Raw genomic sequence first — 18,716 nt, 5'->3', positions numbered from 1 at the left:
CAGTGTATATGCTTCCATGCTACTCCCTTCGTTCAACTTTTGAAGAGTTGGTTGTGTGACGTGTGGTAGGGCACTGTCATGGAGAATTGGGCCCTTTCTGTTGACCATAGCCAGCTGAACATGGTGCAGTTTTTGGTGCATCACATTGATTTGTTGAACATACTTTTCAGAGATAATGGCTTCACCAGGGTTCAGAAAGCAGTTGTGGATCAGACGGGCAGCAGACCACCGAACAGTGACCGTGACCTTTTTTTGGTGCAAGTTTGGCTTCGAGAAGTGCTTTGGAGCTTCTTCTTGGTCCAATCACTGAGCTGGTTGTCTTCGGTTATCGTATAAAATCCACTTTTCGTTCCTCGTCACAGTTCAATTAAGAAATTGCTCGTTGTTGCTGCTAGAATAAGAGACGATGACACTTCAAAAAGCTGATTTTTTCTTTTGTTTTTTTGCAGTTGCTCAGGGGCACCAGATCTTTTTCACCTTTCCAATATGCTTCAAATGCTGAATGACCATAGAACGGTCGATGTTGAGTTCCTCAGCAACTTCTCATGTAGCTGTAAGAGGATCAGCTTTGATGATTGCTCTCAATTTGCTGTTGTCAACTTCCGATGGCAGATCACTAACACTCCTCATCTTCGAGGCTCTCTCTGCAAAACTCCTTGAACCACCCCTGCGCTGTGTGTTCATTAGCAGTTCCTAGGCCAAATGCACTGTCAGTGTTGCAAGTTGTCTCTGTTGCTTTATGACCCATTTTGATCTCAAGTAAGAAAATTGCTCGAATTTACTTTTTGTCTGCCATCATTTTCATAGTCTAAAATAAATATTAATATAAAATAAGCAGCAAGTAATAAGTCATTAGCAAAAAACATGAAGTGATAAATGTGCATTAAAATGATGTATAACATAACATTTATTGAGAACATATTCCAATGTCAAATGGCAAATTTCAACAATACAAAAACCACAATTACGTCTGCACTAACGAGGTTTTTTTTAGATTCCACATATAAATGAGATCATACAATATTCATCTTTGTCTGTCTAACTTATTTCACTTAGCATAATACTGTCTAGATCCATCAGTGTTGTTGAAAATTACACAATTTCCCTCTTTTATGACTGTATAATGTTTCATTATTTATACATATCACATTTATCCATTTATCCATAGATGGATACTTATTTTGTTTCTATATCTTGGCTATTGTAAATAATACTGCAATGAACATGCAAATGCAGATTTTTTTCAAGATAGTAATTTCTTTTCCTTCAGATGTATAGCTAGAAGTGGAATTGCTGATCACATGGTTCTGTTTTTAAGTTTAGGGGGAAAATTCATGCTATTTTCCACAGTTGCTATACCAATTTGCCTTTTCACCAACAGCACACAGTGTTACCTTTCCTCCACATCCTTGCCAGCACTTGCTGTCTTTTATCTTTTTGATAAAGCCTTTCTAACAGGTGTGAGATGCTGTCTCATTGTGGTTTTGATTTGCATTTCCCCGAAGATTATTGCTTTCCCCCTTTCATGTACCTATTGGTCATTTTGTATGTCTTCTTTGGGAAAATGTTTATTCAGTTCTTCTGCCCAGCAAATATTAAAAATATTTTGTAACATTTGTAATTAGCACATATGAGTCCATCATCCAGAACTGCCATAAGTGACATGGACATTTCTCATTCCTCTATTGTTGGATATTTAGATTGTTTTAAATTTGTATTATAAAGAACAATATTCCAATGCTGTGATTTATGTCAAAGCTTTATAGTTTCCTGCATTGCATTTAAGTCTTTAACCCATTCTGAGTTTATTTTGTGCATGGTGTTAGAAGGTGTTCCAATTTCATTCCTTCACATGTAGCTGTCTGGTTTTCCCAGGGCCACTTATTGAAAAGGCTGTCTTTTCTCTATTGTAAATTCTTCCCTCCTTTGTCAAAGATAAGGTGCCCATAAGTGCATGGGTTTATCTCTGGGCTTTCTATCTTGTTCCATTGCTCTATATTTCTGTTTTTGTGCCACTATCATACTGTCTTGATGACTTGTAGCTTTGTAGTATAGTCTGAAGTCAGGAAGGTTGATTCCTCCAGCTCCATTTTTCTTTCTCAAGATTTCTTTGGCTGTTCAGGGTCTTTTGAATTTCTATGCAAATTGTGAAATGTTTTGCTCTAGTGCTGTGAAAAATACCATTGGTAGCTTGATAGGGATTGCACTGAATCTGTAGATTGCTTTTGGTAGTACAGTCATTTTCACAATATTGATTCTTCCCATCCAAGAACATGATATATCTCTCCATCTGTTTGTGTGGCCTTTGACTTCTTTCATCAGTGTCTTATAGTTTTCTGCATACAGGTCTTTTGCCTCTTTAGGTAGGTTTATACCTAGGTATTTTATTCTTTTTGTTACAATGGTGAATGAGACTTAATTTTTAATTGCCTTGTTTTTTATTTTTCATTGTTACTGTATAGGAATGCAAGGGACTTCTGCATATTATTTTTATATCCTATGACTTTACTATATTCATTGATTCAGTTCAGTTCAGTCACTCACTGTGTATAGTATCGTGTCATCTGCAAACAGTGAGAGTTTTACTTCCTTTCCAATCTGGATTCCCTTTATTTCTTTTTCTTCTCTGATTGTTGTGGCTAGGAGTTCCAAAACTATGTTGAATAATAGTGCTGAGAGTGGGCACTCTTGTCTTATTCCTGACCTTAGATGAAATGCTTTCAGTTTTTCATCACTGAGAATGTTTGCTGTGGATTTGTCATATAAGTCCTTTATTATGTTGAAGTATGATCCTTCCTCAGGATTGATTGAGATTATCATATGGTTTTTATCTTTCAATTTGTTAGTATGGTGTATCACATTGATTGATTTATGTATATTGAAGAATCCTTGTGTCCCTGGGATAAAGCCCAGTTGATCACAACGTATGATGTTTTTAATGTGTTGTTGGATTCTATTTTCTAGAATTTTGTTGAGTATTTTTGCATCCATGTTCATCAGTGATGTTGGTCTATAATTTTCTTTTTTCTGTGGCATCTTTGTCTGGTTTTGGTATCAGGGTGATTGTGCCCTCATAGATTGTGTTCAGAAGTCTTCCTTCCTCTGCAATTTTTATGAAAGAGTTTGAGCAGTATAGGTGTTAGCTCTTCTCAAAACTTTTGGTAAAATTCACCTGTGAAGCCATCTAGCCCTGGGCTTTTATTTGTTTAATGTTGAGCTCTTTTGTTGACTTTTACATTCCTTTCCAAACCCAGCCCCTCCTTCTTGGGGTACCAGACAGCCAGTACTGCAGGTTGGGTTCCAAGGGGTCAGGTTGGGGTGGAGTAGCTTCCTCTACTTGTAGCAGGTAGGAAGCAACCATGGAGCTGGTTTTAAACCAAGGTCTAGGAAGCAAAGGGCAAGGCAGAGAGTGATTTTTCTGAGGAAATGTAGAACTAGCCTGAATGGCCTGAGGTAGTCTGGACTTAAAATACAGAGCTGTGGCTTCAACAAGGCTGGTGTAGCAGCTGGGGGGCAATTGGAGAGGGGGCATATTTGAGGTTGTCACAATGATTGGGAGCATAGTGCTGGCATTTAGCAGGTAAGGGCAAGAAAGACTAGAGGTATCACATGGCTTGAGACTATTCTCTTAAAGAAATTTTTCAGACCCTAATGCAAATAACTCTCCCAGTGATACACACTTGTATATCTTGTGTTGATATAGCTAAACTCCAAGGGCCATTCTGTATTCTGTTCCTTTTGCCATTAAGGACCATAAAATCATAAAGTAGCTCTTTACTGTACAGCGGAAATGAACACATTGTAAATCAACTATATTCCAATAGATTTTTTAAATGTACATTTCAATGATGATGGGTCGAGAATAAAAGGAGAAAATTTATATTTATTAAAAACCTATTATGTACTGCATAACTTTATTAGTTTCCTATGGTTGCTGTGATGATAGATTACCCTAAACCAGGTGGCTTAGGATAACAGACCTGTCTCACAGTTATGGAGGTCAGATCTCTGAAATCAGGGTGCCAACTTTTGGAGGGGCTGTATTCCTGCCACAAGCTCTAGGGGAGGCTGCAGCCCCTGCTCCTCCAGCACCTGGTAGCTGCCAGCTTCCCTTGACTTGGACTCCTTTCCTCCAGTGTCTGACCCAGTGGCTTCCTCCTCTTCTCTCGTCTCACTCTTTCATAAGGACGCTCGTCATTGGATTTTGGATCCACCTGTCCAAGCCAGAATGACCTTCTCATCTCAAAGTCCTCAGCTGAATGTCAAAAGCCATCTTCCCAAACATTTACAGACTTTGAGGATTAGAATGTGGCTCTCTTTGGGGCTTCTTCCCAGGTGGCTCAGTGGTAAAGAATACACTTGTCAATGCAGGAGACACAGGAGCCGTGAGTTCAGTCCCTGGGTCAGGAAGATCCCCTGGAAGAAGAAATGGCCACCCACTCCAATATTCTTGCCTGGAAAATTCCATGGGCAGAGGAGCCTGGGGGGCTGCAGGTCAGGGAGTTGCAAAGAGTTGAACATGACTGAGCTACTGAGCATGCGTGTGTGCACACACACGTGGACATCTTTGTGGAGTGGTGAGCCATCATCCAACTCACTACACTTTATTCCAGAATTGCGTTAAATTTTCCAGCAATCTTGTGATGGGGGGACATCATTAGCTCTTGCTGATAAATGAGTAAGTTGAAATTTAGAAAACTAAATACTTGGCCTAGGTGTCCTGGTGCCTTCCAGAGCTGAGATTCACCCTGAAGCTCCTGCCACCTGGATGCACTGTTGATAGGGTCCGCCTGGTGCTTGTCAGTTACAGGGCACTGTCCTTACTAATGCAAAAGTAGCCTTAGGCAGCAGCGTTCACAGGTGACCTTGTATACTCCACTGATCTTGACCTAAAAGAAGTAAAAGTTCTCTACTAAAAGAGCATTCCACTTAATATAAGAATAAAATACAGTCGAGCAATTAAATGTATTCTATCACAATTCCAAATAGGTATCCAACTAACCTAAATTTAGACATTCATGTGATGTTCCAAAAGTGCCTTTTTCCATTTTCTTATCCCCTGAAAAGAAAAAGACACATTTCTTCAGCCCAGTTTAATTTATTCTTTCAACATTTGTTGAGTACCTACTATAAGTTATGGTCTAACCTCTCATGAAATCCTTCTTCCCCTATTATGGACATTTTAATTTTAGTGTAAGAATACATTTGAACTCACACAAAAAAAGGTATAAAGATATTCTGGCAGTTTCTACATCCTGGATTATTTTTTAATCTACTTTATGGAGTATTAACTTTTTGTTTTACTCTTTTCCATTGCTTAAATTTAGGATGTTTTAAATAGCGTTAAGATTTTACATAACTGCAACTGGTTACTTCTAAAAATTGTTTTTCTTTAAATAAAGCTTGTTTTTACCATTTAGATTTAGGAGAGGTTTGTAACGGGTTCAGGGTTCACATTCAAATCAGGTCCATCAAAGCAATTATAAAATAAAGAGAATATCATGATGTTTTCAAAGATAGCTTGTCCTTCTATCAAGGATGAGTTTTGCAACAGATATACATTCCAATGCCTCAGGATTGAAGCATCTTACGTATTCAAAAAATTGGTAATTTAGAATCATAGCACCTTTTAGGGAAGGGATAGATTTCTTAAAAAGCTTGTGTGTTTAAGGAAATAACATATTTATTGAACTCACACACACAAATAACATCTGTTATCACTGATTAGGGAAATTTAGTGGAACTGCAAAAATTGAAATGACATTAATTTGGCCACACTGGAGAAGATCTGCAGAAAAGACCCGTGTTTAGATGCTTTAAAATGTAAATAGTGCCCATCAGGGAACATAGCCTCACTTCACATAATGGGTTTTCAGATAAACAAGTAGGGGGAGTTTGCACTAATTCTATAGGGGCATAATTAAAAATAATTAGAAAACAAACACCACATATTTTATAAAATGACTTCAAGAAAACAGATTTTGCATTTTCAGAGGGTGGTAAGCATGTACAGGCTTGGGGTCTGAGGTCTCCAGTGACACAAGCTTCCTTCCTTGTGCAAACCTGCCAATACACTTTTCAAAAAAGAAAAGAAGAAAACATTTACAAAGGACAGTCTCCAGGGGGCAAGAAGGTATGCCTTTAATGATTCAGACCTTGGCAACCATCAATAAGTATGCTAGTAAAAGGCAACGAAGAGTATAATATACATATCGCAAATCCAGGAAAATACTACTGTAGATAGAGAGATGGATGGACAGATAGATAATTCGTGGTGAAATGAAAATGTAGGCAGAATGACCATCGCTCTAGACTTTGCTATAATGACAAATAATAGCCAAATCTCAGTGCAACTGCAAATATTTATTTCTTGCTCATATTACATGAGGGCTATAGGTCTACTGGACTTGTGCTGAATTTGGCGGCACCCTATGTGTCTTATTCTGGGACCCAAGTAGAAAGAGCAGCTGCTGTCTGGGGCTTGCGATACTCATAGTGGAGGGCAGACGTTGAGAGGTAGGGCTAAACCACACTAGGGTGTCATAATTTTCTGCTAAAACGTAGTGCGTTTCTCCTTTGCTCACCTTCCGTTGACCAAAGCAAGTCCAAAGTCAGCAGGACAAGAAAGTTTGTTGCAGTACAAGGAAGCGTGGCTAAAGTGGAGAGGAATGAAAAGTTGTGAACAAATAAATATTTATCACACCTAACATGTAAAAAACAGCACAATAATATGACCAATACATTTATTTTAAAGAAAACTTTATGATTATTAAACACTTAGGCAATTCCAACAGAAAACTCCAGTCAGTGGTGGACTCAAGTTTTATGGGGCTTAAATACATTCAATTTTTGTGATCCTCTTAAGAAAATGTGATCAAATACTCCCATTTCAAAACTAGAGACCCTGAAGTTTAAGTTTAATTATCTTCATGGTAAAGTGAATTTTGCCTTCAGAATATATGTTGGAAAAACTCTGATTCTATTCATCAATAAAATTGTAGCAAAATATATATTGTTGTTGTTCAATTGCTCAGTCATGTCCAACATTTTGCGACCTCATAGACTGCAGCACAGGCTTCCCTGTCCTTAACTGTCTCCTGGGGTTTGCTAAGACTTGCATCATCCACTTTAAACTTTTATTGGCACAAATTCTTTAAAAATAAAATACTCTAGTTTTTAATAGGCAAATGGCCATTTATTAATTTGGATTTAATAAAACAATCTCTGTCGTCCCGAGGCCATATACGTCACAGACTTAAAGGAAGGTAAGAATTCCCTAGAAGTCTTCATTGGAAGAAAACGATTTTTGTTCATTCAAAGAATCCAATTTGTTGCCATTGTTAAATATATTATGACCCATGATGACCCCAGAAGACAGCAAATGTGAAGACCCAAGATTTTTACTAAAATTAATTGATGGCTTTTTCAGCCTACACAGAAAGTAATTTCTTATAAATTTTCTGCACTCCCCAATATTGTTGAGAATAATGAAGGAATGGTATGATTTTTAAGCCAGGTAAGTTAAAACAATAAGAAGAGAACAAGGCTGACATATGTTGAAGTGTATGGTGGTAATCCCAGATCCATTAGTAGGTTAAGACCTAAGGATAATGTGAAAGATGGAGGCTAGAAAGAACACCTCCCAAGTCTTCATCACTCTACTCTTCACTGGGGGTGCTAGGCAATGTCCCCCCATCTGTGTCCAAATCTTCAGAACCTGTGAATATGTTAGGGACCTTGCAAATAATGTTCGGATTACAGACCCGAAATAGAGGAAATTATCCTGGAATATCCAGATGGTTGGATGGCATCACCAACTCGAAGGACATGAGTTTGAGTAACCTCTGGGAGTTGGTGATGAACGGTGAAGCCTGGCGCACTGTAGCCCCTGAGGTCGCCAAGAGTCGAACACATAGCGACTGAACTGAACTGATCAAGATGACGTGCTTAGTCACTCAGTCGTGTCTGACTCTGTGATTCCATGGACTATATAGTCTGCCAGGCTCCTCCATCCATGAAATTCTCCAGGCAAGAATACTGGAAAGGGTAGCCATTCCCTTCTCCAGGGGATCCTCCTGACCCAGGGATCAAACCCAGGTCTCCTGCATTGCAGGGGGTCTTCCGCATTGCAGGTGGATTCTTTACTCGCTAAGCCACCAGGGAGGCCCAGGGAATATCCAGATGGGCCTCATCTAATGACAGGACTCCTTCAAAGCAGAAACCCTCTTCCAGCTGTGCTAGGAGAAAGAGATGTGATGACCATAGGGTCAGTGAGACTTGGGAGAGAGACTCAACCTGCGGTGCTGACCTCTAAAAGCAAACACAGCCTTGCTGACATGTTGATTTTAGTCCAGTGAGATTCTTACCGGACTTTGGTCAAAAGTCCTGTAAGTGTCCAGTAAGGGTGCTTCTTTAAGCCACAAATTTTGTTGCAATTTATTACTGTAGCCGTAAAAAACAAAACACTTGGCAAAGCAGGGAAGTGACACACGCAGATGGCGCCCTCCAGTTCCTGGTGTGAATGCTCCAGGGAGCTCAAATTCCCCAAATCTTAGCTCCCCAGTTTCTGGGTTCTCCCAGGTACATACGCCACCACTCTGCCATGGACCACCGGGCGTGTTTTCCAACCCAGAAATCTCTTCTAGTTATCTCCTACAGTTTCCTCAGTTTGTGAAGTGCCATTCCAGATCCTCTTAGTCTGATTATTCTGTGTGAGATAAAGTGGGAAAATACACTTTGGCAAACCCGTGGGTCACATTCTTCAGTGTGATCAAGCTGTTTGTAGTGGATCAGGGCAATGTTTGGGAAGTACATTCATTTTCCACTGGTACAGTGTTTGACAATTTGGATTGTTCTTGCCGCTGAGACAGAGCAGAGAACGTTAAGTGCTTCTGTGGTCCAGGAAATATTTGAACTGGTTGATGGCATTCTGATTAAACCCACTGAAACCTTGTGGCAACACATGTCTGTATTTTTTTTGTTTTGTTTTCTGCTGGACATACTGCTGTGCAAAGCAAGTTATCTCTCTCATTCCAAAGGGGATACACAGGAAGAAACCTTACAGGAAACTTTAATTAAAAACAAAGACAAGAGTGAGTCATTTGGGAGAATTACGAAAAAATACAGAATAGATGCAAAGGTAAAGAATGGGCTGATTCTGAAGCACTGTTTAAAATAGTTTGAATGAAAATGGTCATTGACTGGAGGTAAAAAACAGTCACACATAAACTATAATGAATGGTTTTCTTTGCACATAAAATAGGCTGAAAAAAGGATTCCAGCAGCAGTGAAGATGTGTTAAATAAATGGGCTAACTCTATTGAGAAAGAACTGAAATCCTCCTGGAGAAAGACACTGAAATAATAAAGTCATTTGCCAAATAATGAACCAGAATGATGAGCTTTGTATTCACTGGCATTATACAGTTACTATATAATATTTTAATATACCTTAATACACATTCGCTTTCAACATCAAAGGATTTAATAATGCTGAAAGGAGCGTTTAGCATCCTCACAGAGCTTAATTTCTGGATTTCAGCTGTGCATCACTGAACAAACAGAATGTAATATTAATGGAGCACTGCTTTGCCCAGAATATTGACTATTTATAATATTACAGTCATTAAAAAGAAGCACCAGTGTACTGATACAATTTAAATACTAGTGGTTGGAAAAAGAGAAGGTTATTTGTGTTCCTAAATTAGAGACATTTATTCATGCCAACTTTCTTTCCACTATAATAGAAGTGGAAGCGACAAGAATATATTGTGTATTTCCCCTGGAGAAACAGCTAAGTGTAACACAGAGCTCTGGACTTGGTGCCAGGACACCTGGGTTTTAGTCCCCATTCCTCTGGTTCTGGCACTGACAACACTTGGATGCCTCCTGGAGCAGGTTCTGTACCTGAAAAACAGAGATAATGTTACCTGTTTTTGTCTGATTCACAAAATGAGGTAACATGATATACTGCAAGGTGAAAGCGCTTTGCAAATTTTAAAGGGTCCTATCCATTAGGGTCCTTACATTAGGCTTAAAAAATATATATAATAGTATATAAATCATTGAAATACCAATTCAGCATAAATATATATTGTTATAACACTTGGTAGAGTTTTTAAAATATTTAATTTTATGATAGTTTCATGATCCTGGCCTTATCATCAACTTAGGCTATGTTCGTTTATAGTGATGTTAACTACACATGAATATTTGGAAAATAAGCATTGTCTTCTCCATAGTTTTGCTTAGAGCTAGGCTTTTCCCTTTGTTTTGAGTTCTCTTATATTGGTTGTTGACAGTCAAATCGTATATCCATAAAAGTGTCAGAATAAATGCTAAATTCATTTATTTACTGACCAGCAAATATCAATCACATATTATGTGCCTAGCACTGTACAAAGTACTATTCAGTAAACTCGCAAAATGAGCAGTTTTATTTTTTTCCTCTTCTAAATTGACTAGCTCTTTGTCTGAATTAATCAAATCAACCAGTAGGTTTTGGGCTTCCTGTAGATACAGCTTAAATGTCACTTTCTATCTTCAAATTGCTATTTTGAGAACTGGTGATGTGTAGGTGGAGAACACTTTACTATTTAGAAATAGAGTACTATACAGTAAGTCTTATTAGACAGTTGTTTTCACTTTGTAGGTTTCATTTCATTTAACTTTTTAATATGGAAAAATTTAAATGTGCATAAGCATATGATGTAAGAAATCCTCATATACCTAACCAAGGTTCAACAATTAATGATTCATAGTCAATCTTGCTTCACCTCAACCCTTCCCTACTGCATATCATTCTGGATCAAACATCAGTGATCATGTAATTTAATCCTTATATTTTTCAGTATATATTTCTAAAAGATAAGGATTCACCCCTCCCCCCCCGGAAAAAAATAATCACTATAGCATTAGTAGTAGTTAGTTGCTCATTCGTGTCTGACTCTTTGCAACCCCACAGATTATACCTTGCCAGGCTCCTCCATCCATGGGATTCTCCAGGCAAGAATGCTGGAGTGGGTTGCCATTCCCTTCTCCAGAGGATCTTCCCAGCCCAGGAATCAAATCTGGGTCTCCTGTATTGCAGGCAGATTCTTTTACCGTATTAGCTACAGGGAAGTCCCTACTAGTGCATTATTACACCCAAAATAAAATTAACAAAAAATTCTTAATAGTATCAAACATTCAGTATGTATTCCAATTTCCAACTATTTTTTAATATTATGATTTTTTCAGTTTGTTTCATTTAGTATTCAAATAAGGGCCACACATTGCAATTTGTCGAAATGCCTCTTAATTTTATTTTAATCTTCAACTCTCTCTTTTTTCTCCCCCTTGCAAATTATTTGTTGAAGAAACTGGGTCATTTGTCCTGTGGTCTTTTCTACAGCCTAGATATTACTGAGTGCAACCTGTTGTATAGTTTAATTTGTTTTCCAGTCTTATGTGTTTCCTGAATATTAGTAGTTAAAAATATACCTGCATGTAACATCTTTTTTTAAAATAAACTTTTTATTTTAGAATAGTTTGGTATACAGAAAAACGTGAAGACAGTACAAAAAGTTCACACCCAGTTTCCCCTATGATTAACATCTGAAATTAGGATGATACATTTGTTATAATTAATAAACAAATACTGATACACTATGATTATCTAAAATCCATACTTTATTCAGAGGCTCTTAGTTCTTACCTAATGTCCTTTCTCTGTTCCAGGACCCCATTTGAGAAACTATGTTGCATTGAGTTGTCATATCTCCTTGTCCTCCTCTTGACTGTGACAGTTTATCAGACCTTCCTTGTTTTTGATGACCTTGACAGTGTTGAGGAGTACCAGGGAGGCATTCTGTAAAATGTCCCCTAATTGGGATGTCTCATGATTAAACTGGGATTTAAGAGCTTTGGGGAGGAAGAGTACAGAAGTAAAGTGCCATTTTCATCAAAGGTACATCCTATACACATGTTTTATCACTGTTGACAATAACCTGGGTCACCTGGTTGAGTTGTGTTTGTCACGCTTCTCCATTATAAACCTACTCTTTTTATCCCCTCTTTCCCTACAGTACCCTTTGGAAGGAAAGCTCTTTCTGAAGCCCCTATTCAGAGTGGAGAATTACTATGCATCTTCTTTAGGTGGAGTAACTACATACATTATTTAAAATTCTTCTTAATTTTTCTATTTATTGAATATATATTTAATCATTTAATCATGTGTTTGTATCAGTATGGACTCATGGTTATTTATTTTATACTTTCGGTTATAATCTAAAGCTATGTTATTTATTTTGTTGCTCAAAATATTCCAGCTTTGGTCTTTGGGAGTCTTTCAGGTGGTTCATTTGTCAGACTCCCACGATTGTGTGTGTTGGAGGGGGAGGCAGGATGTCTGTTTTAAGCACTTTCTCACTTTCTGGCACACAAGTTACCCCAAGTTCATTATGAATATTCCCTGCCTCCATCCTAGAATCAGTCATTTCTCCAAGGAGCCCTGGTTTCTTCTATTGGAGAGTAAAGGATCTGGGGCCAAATTTAATAAAATATTTTAAAACCATTCTTTTGCTGCCATTTAGTCTGTTTTGAAAACTTTGGATTATTTTTGTTACAGTTTTTTTATTGTAAGTTTTTGATACTTTATAGTTCCAATTTGCAAAAGTCATTTTTAGTCAAAAATTTCTGCCTATATTGAATATGGAGCCTTTTATTTTAAGCAAATAATTTGCACAGTTTTGTTTCTATGTATGTCTTTATTAAACTCAGTGTTTGAAAACATGAATTTTTCTACATTGTGTCCATTCAATCAGTTTAAGTGGCTATTTGGTTAAGTGATGCTAAGTGTATGGGACCTTTGACTGTTTTTTAAAAAAATTTTAGTGAATTGACTAAATATTTTGACATCTTATAATTACAAAGTATCTGAAGAAACTAGATAAATAAGCAAATATCATAAGGAGTGATTGTGTTTAGTTTTATGAAAATCATCCAGTTAAAAATTTATGAATGTTTAACTTCCATGGTAGACTTTCCTGTATAACTAGGTAAATCAGTAGCAAAAATTTTCACTGTAAAATTTATGAAATACTTCTTAAGAAAATAAACAGTGGAAATTTTTGTACCTTATACCAGAAGACTAAAAGAAAACATTGTCAAGGAGTGTCATTTCTATAAAAAATATACTAGCTACATTTTTTTTCATTTATTGGTTAGAGGTCTCTTTATATAATTTATTTTTTAAAGCTAGGCTTATAAAAGTTATCAGGATTCCAAAGCCAGGCTACCCTAAGAAAAAACTTATGAACTATCTATAGGGGGCAAGTCTCCTCTGTAAAATGAGTTGTAGATATAAATTGGTTCATATATATAAAGTAAAAGTGTTAGCAATTCAGTTGTGTCCAGCTCTTTGCAACCCCATGGACTGTAGCCTGCCAGGCTCCAGAATTCTCTAGGCAAGAATACTGGAGTGGGTAGCCATTCCCTTCTCCAGGGGTTCTTCCCAACCCAGGGACTGAACCTGTGTCTCCTGCATTGCAGGCAGATTCTTTACTGTCTGGGCTACCAGAGAAGCCTCATACATGTAAAGTAATTAACATATACAAGTATGTGTAATATATGGTATATCTACACATATAGGCATATATGTGTTTTAAATATTTACATATGTGTGCTGTGCATGCTAAGCGCTTCAGTCATGTTCAACTCTCTGTGAAACTATGGACTGTAGCCCACGGGGCTCCTCTGTCCATGGGATTCTCCAGGCAAGAATACTAGAGTGGGTTGCCATGCCCTCCTCCAGGGGATCTTCCCAACCCAGGTATCCAACCTGCATGTCTTCTGTCTCCTGCATTGGCAGGGGGGTTCTCTACCACTAGCTCCACCCAGGAAGCCCCATACATGTATATATGTATATGTATACACACACACACACACACACACACACAATATGTAAATCCTAGCCCTGGTGGCTCAGACGGTAAAGAATCCTCCTGTAATGCGGGAGACCTGGGTTCGATCCCTGGGTTGGGAAGATACCCTGGAGGAGGGCATGGCAACCCACTACAGTATTCTTGCGTGGAGAATCCATGGACAGAGGAGCGTGATGGGCTACAGTCCATGGGGCCACAAAGAGTCAGACATGACTGAGCAACAAAGCACAGCACAGCCCATCCAAATGTTCAGTAACAGTAATCCCACCATAGTTAATATGCTTTCTCCAAGTCAATATTGTAAGGGTATTGTTGAGTTTTTCTCTTTTGCATTTCTTAGTGTGTGACCTTTGCTCATTCTCCCCAAGGCATTAGGGTTATGTTATATCTGGAATGCAAAAATAGAGGCTTTTAATTTACAGCTTTTCAAATCCAAAGCAGGGGTTTTGAATCTGCAGGAAGAAAATAATCCTAAAATCCAGGTTTTGTCAAAAGACTCTGCAACTTTCCAAATTGTTTTAACTCCATGTTGACTTTGTCCACAGCAGTTATCAAATGCCCGGGATAGACGGGATTCAGGACAAGACTTAAGGGAAGACCTCGTAGTTTGCCAAGGCCACAGAGAATTCAGACTATCTCTTTTGTCCTAGGGAAGATTTGTAGCCAGAGGAGAGAAACAGAGATGACAAGGAAGACCCACTCCCAACCATCGCTTTGCAGGCAGAAGCTGCTCTAGAAGGGAAGGTGCTTTAAAGATGCTAAAAACCCTTAGAAGCAGAGGGCCTTTGCTTTGCTCCCTCTGTGGGACTCTGGGGGGAGATATGGGATTGGCACCCACAACAGTGTCTGGTGTAAAGAAGTTATCTAGACCTTTAGGGTCTGGACTCACGGCTCCCCTGGCCTGTGCGTGGCCTGGGCTGTGTGTGGCGAGCAAGGGATCCAGAAGTGAGTGTGTGTCCTGGTGGGGAAAACAAAGATCCAGAAAGGCCCAGTGAACCAATACGATTCATGGTGAGGCATAGAGGCAAATGGTCCACTGGTATGTGTCCACATGGTGACTCACAGGGCAAATGCGACCATCAGTAACCCGCTATCACGCGTCCAGGGACCAGACCAGGCATTCAACTGAAGAGACCAGGGAGAGTCCATGAGGTCACCATCCAAATCCTTCTCACCACTGCTTCCCTCACCCCCACCCTCCTTCCATGACATCATGACTGTCTTGGAGCTAAGGAAGGGGAAGAGAAAATTCTTAAATAATGAGCATTTTCCCCAAAGAGACTGAGTAAACCACCCAAATTCAGTTACAGTGAATCTGTAAATATAAAACCCACGCACTATCAGAACCAGACAAGCAGGGGGTGCAGCACAGCCCTGGGCCAGGAGGCCAGGACTCAGGCAAGAGGCCAAGCTCAGACCAATTACAAGCTGCCAAGTAGAAGAAACCAGGAGATGAGAAGAGCGGATTCAGCTCAGAAGTTGTGAAAGAGAAGCCAAGTGGTAGCAGAGGACCAGGGCTGAGCACGACCTCCCTTCTGAGGAAACAGGGACTGCAGTCTCCAGGAAGGACAACAGGCCTAGGACTACCTGACGTTTTCCTTCATTGGGTGTCTGACCCAAAGGTTGTATATCTAAAAGCAGTTTCACCTGTAAGTATGCACTGAGTATGACTATTAGTAGCGTGGAGACAGAGCCTGGAATTAAAATTAAGAAGCATATGTCAGAGTTGAGAAATACAGAAAGGATAAATCATAAAGCTAAGTGAGATCAGGATCATTCATTCATGAGAAAATTTTTCTCAAAATTTCAATTTCAGGAAAGAGAGCCTTTGCAAGAATCTGGGGGGAAAATTGCTTCAGGAATTCTAAAAGACCAGGTTGCCATAAATATAAATGGGTTCATATTTATGGCACCTAGGAGATGCCATGTTCTTTGTCAGATAATAAAGGAGCCCTTGCTATCTATCCGTAGGAATACAGACACATAAACGGACCTTTAAAACAAACATACAACTGATAAACCTATTTGCAGGGCAGCAATGGAGGGGCAGACATAGAGAACAGACTTATAGACATTGGTAGAGGGGAGGAAGGAGAGAGAGAGAGGAAAGGAGAGAGAAACATGGAAGTATATACACTACTATATGTAAAACAGATAACCAAGGGAAATTTGTTGTATAGCTCAGGCAACTCAAACCTGGCTCTGTAACAATCTAGATGGGTAGGAAGGGGTGGGAGGTGGGAGGGAGGTATGAGAGGGCGGGGACATACATACGCCTTTGACTGACTTGTGTTGATGTATGGCAGAAACTAACACAATATTGTAAAGCAGTTGTCCTTCAATTAAAAATAAATAAATTTATTAGAAAAAGCACAATAACGGGGTGCTATGGGAATGCAGAGAAAGGACATGGAAGGGGGGGACATCTTTTACCCTGACCCTGCCAGCATGTGGCTAGCTGATGAAACATTTCCTTAATACATATTCATGGAGGACCTGCAATGTGGGAGGTTGTCCTAGAGAACATAGAAATGAATGGAGGGGGGCTGCCTGGTAAATGTTGCCAGAGGGGCTTCCTGGTAAAAGTAATATCTAAATTGAGACCATCACTTCATGGCAAATAGATGGGGAAACAGTGGAAACAGTGACAGACTATTTTTTTGGGCTCCAAAATCACTGCAGATGGTGACTGCAGCCAAGAAATTAATAGACGTTTATTCCTTGGAAGGAAAGTTATGACCAACCTAGACAGCATATTAAAAAGCAGAGACATTACTTTGCCAGCAAAGGTCCATCTAGTCAAGGCTATGGTTTTTCCAGTAGTCATTTTGAATATGAGAGTTGGACTATAAAGAAAGCTGAGTACTGAAGAATCAATGCTTTTGAACTGTGGTGTTGGAGAAGACTCTTGAGAGTCCCTTGGACTGCAAGGAGATCCAACCAGTCCATCCTAAAGGAGATCAGTCCTGGGTGTTCATTGGAAGGACTGATGTTGAGGCTGAAACTCCAATACTTTGGCCACCTCATGCAAAGAGTTGACTCATTGGAAAAGACGCTGATGCTGGGAAAGATTGAAGGCAGGAGGAGAAGGGGACGACAGAGGATGAGATAGCTGGATGGCATCACTGACTCAATGAACATGAGTTTCAGTAATCTCTGGGAGTTGGTGATGGACAGGGAGGCCTGGCGTGCTGCAGTCCAAGGGGTCACAAAGAGTCGGACACGACTGAGCAACTGAACTGAACTGAAATTGAGATCTGAAGGAATCCACAGGTGAATCAGAGGGTGAAGGTGATCCAAATCGAGGAAACAGCATGGCCAAAGAGCTGGAAGGGAAGTGGGTTGCTCACTGAGGAATCTGCACATGCTTGACCCACCCTGAGGATGCGCAGAAAGGAGAGGTGGGAATGTAGCAGAAGTGAGCAGAGACACCCCCCACCACCACCAGGTGACTGGGGACTCAGACCAAGGGAGCCGGGGAAAAGGGAGGATGCAAGAGCCCTTCAGCAAGTGTAAGTGACAGGGCTTGGGACCGAGTGGATCTCTGGGCAGATGAAGAGAAGCTCAGAACTAGTCCAGCTTTCTTGCTTGAGCAACTGGCGGTGCAGTTGACCTGGAGAAGCTACCTCAGAGACAGAGCGAACAGGTGAGCAAGGCAAAGGCACACCGAGTTCAGCTGGGACTTGCTGAGTTTGAAATTCCTGGGAGAAATCCAAATGGAGCCCTAGAGAAACAGTTGGCTCCTTGGATCTGGGGTTCTAAAATGAGATCTGGGCTGGAGATGCAAATTTGACAGTGGTCAGTGTAATTTAAGATGCCTGACTATTGAAAAACAGTGACTGTGTCCTGTTCTTTGCCTCAATAGAGCTGTGGGAAATGGTCTTTATTTTTCAAATTGCGTACCATAAAAACAAAGTTTCAAAGTATAGTGTGAACTAGGAATATCATTCTTAATATTAAATAGGTACTTAGTAATTAAAAAAGAAATCTGATTTCAGTTTACTGATTTCAAATGTTACTGTTTCAAATGTTTTGATATGACATATTTTCTAACAAAATCATTAAACGCATGTTTACTTCAAATTATATATTGTTGTTTGTAATCTTGCAATTAAAATGCTTTAATTTCTCTAATTTCTTATTAATGTTAATAGGACTGGGATACAGATATTTTTCAAGCCACAGATCAAGTTTTAACCATTTCTTACAGAATTCAGTTCATTTGTGAGGTCATTTCATTCATTAATATTTCATGTTTTATTGGGATATAATTGGTATATAACATTGTGCAATTTTAAGGTGTATGTGAGATTATTTCTTTTTAAAAAATTTTTTATTTTTTTATTTATTTGGCTTCATTGTGTCTTAGTTGCTGTGTATAGGATCTAGTTCCCTGACCAGGAATCGAACCTGGGCCCCCTACATCAGGAGCTCAGAGTCTTAACCACTGGACCACCAAGGAAGTCCCAAGGTTATTTCTTTACAGAGTAGCTTCATCCAAGCATACATGAGTACCAACATTTTGAGTCTTTCATTGTCAATAGATTGGGAAAATACTAGCATGGAAAACCTTGATTGGTATCATTGGGGACTTATTTATAGCTGTACAGTAACTTGCCACAAACCCCGGTAAGCTGCAGCACACTGGAAATGTCTTTGATTTTAAAATCCTAATCATTGTTCCTTTCTCCATAGAACCAGGTGGGCTGAAGATCAGACTGCCAGCCTTGAGCCCTGCCTGCCTATGAGGCCCTGCACAATCATGGCCTTTGCCCAAGGCTGACACTGCTTGACT

The 18,716-nt window shown here is 39.3% G+C and overlaps 1 long non-coding RNA gene and 1 other non-coding gene across 2 annotated transcripts; one reads left to right on the top strand and one right to left on the bottom strand.

The window, feature by feature from the left end:
- Nucleotides 1–11,714: 11,714 nt before the first annotated feature.
- On the top strand, nucleotides 11,715–12,770 carry LOC145521630 (uncharacterized). Its single transcript, XR_014065548.1, has 2 exons — nucleotides 11,715–11,946; nucleotides 12,065–12,770. It is a non-coding gene; the product is annotated as an uncharacterized LOC145521630 (long non-coding RNA).
- A 5,540-nt stretch (nucleotides 12,771–18,310) lies between these two features.
- On the bottom strand, nucleotides 18,311–18,383 carry TRNAR-CCU (transfer RNA arginine (anticodon CCU)). The gene has a single exon. It is a non-coding gene; the product is annotated as a tRNA-Arg (tRNA).
- Nucleotides 18,384–18,716: the final 333 nt, after the last annotated feature.

This window comes from Giraffa tippelskirchi, chromosome 9, assembly GCF_054371585.1.
Source record: "Giraffa tippelskirchi isolate mGirTip1 chromosome 9, T2T-mGirTip1v1.2.pri, whole genome shotgun sequence".
Classification (NCBI taxonomy): Eukaryota; Metazoa; Chordata; class Mammalia; order Artiodactyla; family Giraffidae; genus Giraffa; species Giraffa tippelskirchi.
Note: the sequence above shows the minus strand (reverse complement) of the source record. Positions and strands in the feature narration are given on the sequence as shown.